General features: G+C 45.5%; 1 protein-coding gene and 1 long non-coding RNA gene across 5 annotated transcripts in view; one reads left to right on the forward strand and one right to left on the reverse strand.

Annotated features, from left to right (window-relative positions):
- LOC147019879 (uncharacterized) overlaps window positions 1-9,546 on the forward strand; it is a 127,038-nt gene that overhangs the window by 56,151 nt on the left and 61,341 nt on the right. The window lies entirely within an intron of this gene.
- The window catches only part of LOC147019880 (sarcolemmal membrane-associated protein-like), a 204,523-nt gene that overhangs the window by 41,696 nt on the left and 153,281 nt on the right, over window positions 1-9,546 (reverse strand). The window lies entirely within an intron of this gene.

A 9,546-nucleotide genomic window follows, 5' to 3' on the forward strand; every position in this document is an offset into this window, starting at 1 on the left:
GCATCAGGATCTGCACATTTCTGAAATATTTCCTTTATATTTGCAATAATAATAATAATAATAATAATAATAATAATAATAATAATAATAATAATAATAATAAATATTGACCATTCATTTCGACGGTGAACTATGTTCCGTTGAAGGGAGAAACTTGATGACCATGTGATAATTCACGACGTTTAGTTGGAAGGAGTTAACTGATGATGTATTGTCGCTCCTGCACGAACATAACCCTCGTGATTCCTTCTCCACATAAGGATAGCTAACGTTAAGCCTGACTGTTGTGAAGTCTGAGTTTTCTGGGCATTTCAGCATCAAATGAGCTGTCACTAATCTTAGTATTGATTAATTTCACTTAGTTAAGTACAGAATATTCCATTCCACCAGAATGTTCTCTATTTTCGCAACCGGACCCTTGTTCATCTGACGCCTACCCGCTGTGCTATAGTCATGTGTCAGCACAATAAAATTCACTGTCTGTCATCGAGCTGCGACACAAACCCACATACAATAATCTAAAAAAACAGAAGGTCTTGTGGATTATGTCCAAACCGTTTTTGGATTGTAATCCACCTCTACCCCTCCCCCACTCTCTGTTAGTTTTGCCTATTCCACTCCACTGCAAGACGGAGACCACCCTGAACCAACGGTGAGGGGTGGCAGGCCTACTTGCCACGCTTCCCAAGTGTGGCTTGGCAAAAGCAAGCAGTGCAAAGAATCAAACCCACACCAGTGTATTTGTAAAATAAATGTCTTTACCAACTCAACCACACAACCAGTTCTCTGGCATATATAACACAAGCAAGATTAGATGAAACAAACACATTTTTGTGAATAAAACAAAATAATGGAATCAAATTATTTCTCTCATTACCCCTATCATCCTATTGACTAGTCAACAGCAGAGTTATTTCACGAGATTGCAACTGGATCAATTCAGGTTTTGGCTGCTGCTCCACTACCCTCAAACCCATCCAGGTGCAGCCAGGTGAACTTTACGTAATTCAAGAAAAAGGCCCATCCGAACCCCAAAAAATAGTAACTAGATAGACAGACCCTACTAGTCTAGCAATAAACAAGCAAGAGCAGATCCAGTCTGAAGTGACATTTCACCCGCTTCCCAATGGGCTTCCTCAGGTCAAAAGAGCACAGACCTCAGCACGTGTCCATTTTTATTCCCGCGATGCTGCCATTCCTTTCCAGTCACGTACCCGTGTGAGGAGCCAATTAAGGAGTGCTTTTATGATGCTGAGCTTAAGTAAAAACGCCAATCACATCATAGATGGTCTGTCTGTTCTGCCCTCTTGTCTACTCTGCCCATCACACATTGTTGGTTGTCTTTTTCTTTGCTCACCTTGTTTGGCTGTTTGTACCATTTGTCTCAAAGGAATGTATTGTGTGGGCATTTCCAGGGTCTCCCCATTTCGATCACCCCTCTCAGCACCTGAGTTGTCATGTCTCCAGAATCAATCTGTGTCGTTTGTTGGATGTCGTCTCTATTAGACGGGTCCCATCCAAGCCAAATTTGTGATCAGATTGCGGGCAATGGTACGATATGGCTGACTGTGTCACCTTTATAAGCCTAATTGCTTTGTCATGTTCGTCTAGCTGTTGTTTGAAATTATATCCAGTTTCACCAATGGGGAATTTGTCGCAATCCCTGCATGATTGGTCAGCAGTTGCAGCGGTTGGGCCAAACAACCCATGCAATTGCATGGGGCCCCAAGGCAACAAGGGGCCCCCCCGAGCGATTGATCGTGGTACACAATCTTTCGAGATGGGCCCCCTGACCTACCCCGAGGGTGGTGATGGTGATGGTGGTGATGGTGAGGTCTCACTTTGCTGACAAAGCACATCAACTTGTGAGTGGTGTTAAACAGCGCAAAAGGAACACTCCAACTCAAGGAAAAAAAAAATAAAAACAGTCACGTGGTGAATCGAGGGGGGAAAAAAGTTTTCCCCTGTTTAACTGGACAAGGCGATTACAAAATTAGGGGTTGAAGTTAAGAGACAAAGCAGGGTAAATGGAATAATAACTACTTTTAATGTGCACAAATGCAACAAGATAGACAACCAAATGTGGAGAATGCCTTCTGTCAATACAAATCGATATTGTTGAGAAAATTCACACCGATTCATTGTCAGATCAAGAAAACAACCCCTCATTACTCATTAGTAAATGGACTAACCCACCATAACCACAGTGGAACATTGTGGTTTGTTTTAATCAGAAGTGTGATGGAGCAGCGAAAGATGAAACTAAATTAATGCAATGGCGCTGAAAAGTGAAAGACACCTCAACAGAAGATGAGAATTATTGAAAAAAATCACCCAAAATTAACTTCACTTTCATGACCCAACAAAAGCGAGAGAGAATTTGCATCAGTGCCATCCTCTGAATGCTTGGGTGGGGGGAAGGAGGCAACGAAAGTAGCTCCAACTTTTATCTTATGACACAATTAGTTCCCCTGGCAAGTTTGGTTGATATTGGATAATTAACTACCAAATGCTTCGGCACAGACATGCTGAGACAGACACAGACACCAAATTGCATAATTTATTATGACGACAGGTGCCCTCACTGAGCCACCACTGCATTTTGCATGGGGCCTCCAAATGATGAACACCACCACAGGGCAGTTGAGATCCTATCGTTTAGGCTGAAAAATGACGTTATGGTTCTTGCATGGAGGTTTATATGCTTCACTGATCTGTGTGCAACGCACTGTCTTGCCAAACCTTTCTGAAAGTCTCCGGTAGTACGGCATCACACAGTGGCCAAGTATGTCTGGCTAATTCTGTTCTGCCATTTTATGTTGTTTTCGGTTGGGGAGTACTGAGTATCCCTTTACTATATCCATTACGAAGCAGGACTACTCTTATTTCTTTAATTGCATAGTCGTGAGGAAGATGACACAGTCCATGCCCGAGCTGCCAAAAGTCCATGCTGCACTGTTATTGCAAGTGATTGGGTTACAAGAGTTCAAATAAAGTAATTTATTGGTTGGGTTGGTTTTCTGCACACAAACGACTTTAGGTAATGATCACAATTTTGGTTGACTTTCACAAACAAAAAGGCCAATATATTCTCTTTTGAAACCCCTTTTGCAAAAGTGATGCTGGGCATCAAGGGGCAGAGGAGCAGCTCCTTGTGAGCCAATGGCCATCCATATCTGGTGACCAGCCGTGTCTGCGGACGTGCTCCTGCAGTTGAGTTACCTTTTTCTCAGAGGTTAGTGGCAGGATTTGCACTGTGGCCATAGTAAAACACTTCATTGCACAACACACAAAAATAAAGCAAATAAAACTGAAAAACAAACTCCGTGGGAGCACCTCCTGACCAGCTGCCCTTGGCAGGGCAGCTCACAAGATTATGGGATTGGGGCAAAGCCTTCAGGACCCCCCATTCTTTCATGATGGGAGGAAAAGCACAGAGTAACCTTACTGGGTCGGGTTGTGGTGGTGTGTGTCAGGGTGGTGCTGAAGTGGCGTCCACAAGACGGCAGTCTCCTCGGTTTAACCTGAGGCAGTGCGTTCGGGTGGTGCCTGGATATTCTCAATAGAGAGGATGATCACCCGTCTCTACTATTATCTAAGCACCAGCATTTAAACATCAGTATTGCAGCAGTCTCTGAGGTTTGGAGACCGGATAGTGGCGAGATCATGGCAGGTGGTTGCACCTATTATTGGTCTGGTCGCTCTGATGGTTTCCATGCCCAAGGAGTTGCTGCAGCCGTGTCCAACAAATTGAGGTAACACCAGTCAACTAGCATATTATGAGACTGAGGATTTGTCACTCTTTGATTGTCATTTCCCTGGTCTCTGCATATGCTCCCACCGAGGCGAGTGATCTCGCCGTTAAGAAGATATTCTATGCCGCACTCAAGTCTGTGGTTGATCAGTGCCCCAGGCGAGATACTGCTTAGTCTTTGGGGATTTCAATGCAACGACTGGCATGGATAGGGATGGTTATGAGACGTGTGTTGGTCCCCATGGGTCTGAACCAGAATCGCACTAAGTTCCTTAACTTTGCAAGAAGTCATGGAGTTAGGGGTGGCTGGTTCATAGTTTCAATGCCCACAACCTCATCGCTGGACTTGGTATTCCCACGCTGGTGGTGTGGCACATGAGATTGACCATGTGCTCATTGATGGCGGCTGGAGGATGATTCAGAACTGCAGGGTCTACCGGAGTGCTCAGTTCCTCAATACTAACCATAGGCTTGTTGCCGCAACTCTGAAGTTTCAGCACAAATCAAGGAGAATCGTATCATCCCAGCCTAAGCCCATCCCTCGGTGTACTGCAGTTAGAGTGGAGGGTGATGGGCTCTTCACAGAGGAGCCTGAAGTGAAGGCTCGCTGAGCTGATTACTTTAAGCAACTGCACAAGGCTGACCTACCAGCTCTCGAGTTGGATGTCAGGCGTGTTACTATCCCTATTGCTGGCCTACCGATCAACTGTGGTCCACCTTCGTTTGTGGAAACACAGGCTGCAGTGAATAAGTTGAAAGGGGGAAATCTCCTGGGATCTGTGGCATCCATGCTGAACTTCTCAAGGCTGGTGGAAATGCTGTACTCTTGTCGCATGCAGTTCTGTGTTGTGGTTGGAACTCAGGCATCATCCCAACTGATTGGAAGAGAGGCCTTGTTGTCCCACTCTGGAAAGAAAAGGGTGATGTCCAGGACTGCAACAACTACCGAGGGGTGACGCTGCTCTCGGTGCCGGGAAAGGTGTTTGCTCGGATAATTCTTGATGGGGTTCACCACCATCTGATTGAGCACCTGCTCCGAGAGCAGTTGGCTTTACAGCAAGGTCAACGATTGACTGTATGCTTGCTCTTCGGGTCCTCACCGAAGACAGGTGAGAGTTTCAACAAGCTGATCACAGCCCATTAATCTCTGCAAAGTGTTCTATTCAGTGAATGGTGATGCCCTCTGCAGGATTCTCGATCTTCATGGGATGCCACCAAAACTGATCGATCTGATTTCTGAACTATACTCTGGTAATGAGAGTGCTGTGAGGTGTGGTGGCTCTCTACCTCTGACATATTTCCAGTTGTTACTGGAGTTCGGCAGGGGTGTGTACTGGCCCCCACACTTTTCAGCACTTGCATGGACTGGATTCTGGGGAGGATGTCGGAGTGGTCAAGATGCAGCGTATTGTTTGGGAATGTCAAGATCTCCGACCTTGATTTCACAGACGATGCAGTCATCTTTGCAGAAACACTGGATATCTTTATGGGGGCCCTCCAGGCACTGCACGAGGAGTCGGAGTCGCTGGGATTAGGGGTTTCCTGGTTCAAAACTAAGATCCAGGCTTTCAATGACATCTTGGATGCTGCTATCTTGTCTGTACCTGTTTGTGGTGAGGATGTTGAGGTCACAGAGGGATTCACTGACTTTGGCAGTGATATTCATGTCTCCACTAGTTGTGAGCCAAAGATCGATAGACATTTGGGTCGGGCCTATGGAGTCATGGATTCACTGGGTCATGCATGGGGTGTGGCACTGTCAGTACCTATGCAGTAAGACAAAAGTCCAAGTCTTCAGGTCCTTGGTGCTTTCAGTCTTGCTCTACGGATGTGAGACTTGGACTTTGACCAAGCATCTGAAACAGAGAATTAACTCCTTCGGTACCAGGTCTCTTCAGAGAATCCTTGGCTATCGCTGGTCAAACTGTGTCCAACGAGTGTTTGCTGAGACTAAAATGAGATTTGTTACCTGTGTAGTCTATTAGTATCAGCTCTGGATGTATGGATATGTGGCTCATTTTCCTGACACTGCTCCTGCTCACCAGATTCTCTCAGAAAGGGAACCTTGTGGGTGGAGGAGGCTGACGGGCCGACCACGTACCTCGTTGTTGCAGCAGGTTGATCGTCTCAAGGAGATGAGAATGGGACAAGCATCTGCCTGTGGAATGACCAGCTGGAGGTCTCTGGATTACCAGCGGAAAGTGGACGCAGCGATGTGTTACTCTGGCGCATGCTCCTACACCTGACCTGATGCAGGGAATGACTCGGCCATAATTGCCCAAGAAGGCGCTCTCCCTTTTTTCCAATGCACAATAGTGAAAGTATCATCCACGTACTGTTCCAGTACCATGGAAGCCAATTCCCATTGGATGTTATCTTTCACTCAAGTTCCTCCATGACAAGGTTACCCACAACTGCAGAGACCAGTGAATTTATAGATGTGTCAAATATTTGTTGAGTGTGCACAATTCCAAATGAAGATTGCACTATTTAGAGAGGTCTCCAGCAGGCGAGCAATATCCTCCAGCGTTAACTGGCTGTTCTGATGAGCCATTTTTCAATCATTAGACTGGAAACCGATCAAGTGTGATAAATCGCTCGATCGACTGGGACATTGGCGAAGAGTGAGACCAGATCAAAATATACCTAAGTCTAATCTTCCAAGATTCTCGACTTTCTTATCCTTACAACAAATTTGTCACTATTCTGAACTATTTTGTCAGTCTTGCCTGCGAGCTCACTGATGACACATGCTGGAAACCAGGCAGTTGCCACCATGAAGCATTGAAAAAAAAGACACAATGTGTCTCAGGGGGACATTCTATTTCTTGGATCTTGGAAAGACAATACACTCTGGGCGCTGAACTGATGCTGCTGTATCGCCAATTGTAATCTTCGTCTCCCAGCCTGCCTGCCCATTTTCAGCGCAGCCATTTTTGTATTTCAGAACTGTTGCTGTTTCGGTGATAGTCAGGCAGTTTTTGATATAATTCACCATCATCAGACAACGGTGATTTTATCATGGAAGGTCACTTTGTCCATCACTGTTTGTTAAAGGGAAAACCCAAGCCGAACCTATCAGTGCAAGAACTCACTGGTACGAGGAGCTTCAGTAATAGTGACAATTTGATATTTGCACCAGTATACAAGGGCAGTGCAGTAACAGTAACAGTACCATTAACATTATTTTTACTATTATTATTCCCTTCCCATTATAAGAGGTGAGGACCAATGATACCAGTTTTCTGTCCTGCCTTGACCACATTACTCCTTCACTCCCCTCTATCCTTAGCCAACTCTCCCCATGCTCCAACAACCACCACCTTGTTCATACCCCTCCTCACAAATATTCCCATCTCACATGTGGTCTACCTCTTTTCCTCCTACCTTGCTCCATCAACCTATCCACTGTCTTTGCCGTTCTCACTTTATTTCTATTTTTTGCACACCATGTCAAGGCTCGTGTAAGAGATAATAGACAGAAACATATAAGAAGGCAGAAGACAAGAGGGGCGGGAGAGGGAAACACAAAATAGTGGGGAACAGAGACAGTAGGAGATCTGTGGAAGGGAGAGAGTTGGGGCAGGGTACACGGGGTAAACAAGATGGTACTACAGGGACTTTCAGGAAGGAAAACAGGGAATTTGAAGGAGGTGCGTTTGGGGTGGATTAACTGGGATAGTAAAGATCAAGATTTGGGATGGGGGAAGATATGAAATGGTGGTGAACAGCTGTTTTGAAGACATGGAGGGAGGAGTGTAAGTGAAGAGAGTGTGGGAGTTCATTCCAGAGGTGGGGAAAAAAAAAGAGGAATGAAAGAGTGAAGGTGAGCATTAATTCTTGATTTTGGTAGTTTCATCAGAAGGGAGTTGTTGGTGGACCTTGAGTGCCCTGCGGAAATATTGGGGGGGGGGGGGGTGGGGGGCAGATCACAGACAGAGCGGGGGGGGGAGAGGCCAGAGAGGAGACGGCAGAAGACAAAGACCATCGATCTGCCTGCAGTGACAGAGTGAGACACTCAAAGACTCAGCTTCGTCTTGGGAGATACCAATGATCCTAAATGCCATGGCTTCCACAGCGTGAAGCCGAGCTAGGTGTGAGGCAGGAGCACCAGCCCAGATGGGAGATCAGTACTCCATCAGGCTGTGGATGAAACCTTTGTATGTGGTCAGGAGCTCAGGTGGGCCGAGGAAGGACTTTTCATAACATAGGATGCCCAGTCGGCGACTGGCTTTGGAGGCCAGCTTGGAGATGTGACTTTCCCACGAAAGATCATGGCAGATAGTGAGACCCAAAATCTTGAATGAAAAGACTTCTTTGTTGAGAAAGTAGATGGGGTTTTTTTTCCAGATGGTCCTTTCGGAGAGGTACGGTGAGGGTGTGAGATTTGTCAGGATTGAAAGAGATGTTCCAGGTGTTGGACCAGCTTGTGATTTTATCCAGGTCTGCAGGAAATGGAGAGGCTGCTGCCTGCCAATCAGAGGGAGGAGAGATGATACAGCAGAAGGTCAGCAAAGATATAACAAGGATTTTCCAGGGAATCTGAGAGATCATTGATGAAAACCAGAAAAAAGCACAGGGCCAAGAACACTGCCTTGACCCCTGCTCTCAACTCCCCTCCGTTTCTGCTTGCACACAACAAACACCAAAAACTAGTGGTAGGTGATGCCATGCTCTCCCACCTCCAACTTGCATTCCTTGATCTTCCACAACTATTGTTGCTTTACGACCAAAAAATCCAACCTGCAATGATAAAATTATCTCACTGCTGGATAATAGTAAAATGTATGAAAAAACGGCCTCATCCACATCAGTGTACCTTAACCATGAATTACAAGTAGGCGATGGAAAAAAGCACACAGGCTATGCAGATTTTGAATCTAGTTTCCTTACGTCACAAGCCAGGGGTTCAGATGGGAACCACGGACCGGCCAACCATATGAAGGATGAGGAGAATGCTATGACTGTACTTGTATCTATACAGAATCAAATGAACTGGAAGCAATGGGGTAATGCGAAAGTCATTCTATTGGAACTGGCATTCAGTTGCACAAATTATTTTAAATTGAAAGACACCTTCACAGATTATACTGATAAAAATGTGCTCTGGGAATGGATTTGGTTGCCATCATGAGTTGTTCTTGTGGTTCTGGATCTTACAGGTTGTGAGCTGGAGGGAGTTTTTGGAGCAAGGATGAAATGTTGTTGTACTGTATCATATAGTGTGGTTTCACATGCTCCTATACAGTCAGCAATGATTATTCCACTGCACTCCTGATCTAAGCCTCGTCATAGATGAGCTGTCAGGAGGTGAGCCACTCATCACAGTCTCTGTTATGCTCTTACAGTCACAGAATTTAAGTAACCAGTTGATACTCTAGTCTCGTCAATGCAAAACACTGAATTCTAAAAATCTTCACAATGATTCTTTGGTGTCAGATTGATCAAACGGTGCTTCGTTGCATCTGTTGATGACAACTTCCATTATCAGGATGCTGAGCTCATCGATCTTAGACAGGACGTACCTCACCAATTTTCCATTTGGTTACTTCCACCTTTCATGGAAATATAATTGTTCCAACTCCAATGGAAGTTCTTGCCGACAGCAGGAAGTCAGCTCCAGAGCACAGATGTTACGCACTGGATAAGAGCTGGGATGTTGGCAGGACCAGTGGAGTACACCGTTTGATGTCACACAGGGTAAAATCAAATGCACAGCAGCACTCCTCTTGAATGTCACAGTTTGACGAGGTGCTTATCGATGTCGGTTTGTTCTGTTGACAGAATCCCAA

Source organism: Eptatretus burgeri, chromosome 9 (assembly GCF_056783735.1).
Source record: "Eptatretus burgeri isolate ZD-2024b chromosome 9, Ebu_testis_v1, whole genome shotgun sequence".
Lineage (NCBI taxonomy): Eukaryota > Metazoa > Chordata > Myxini > Myxiniformes > Myxinidae > Eptatretus > Eptatretus burgeri.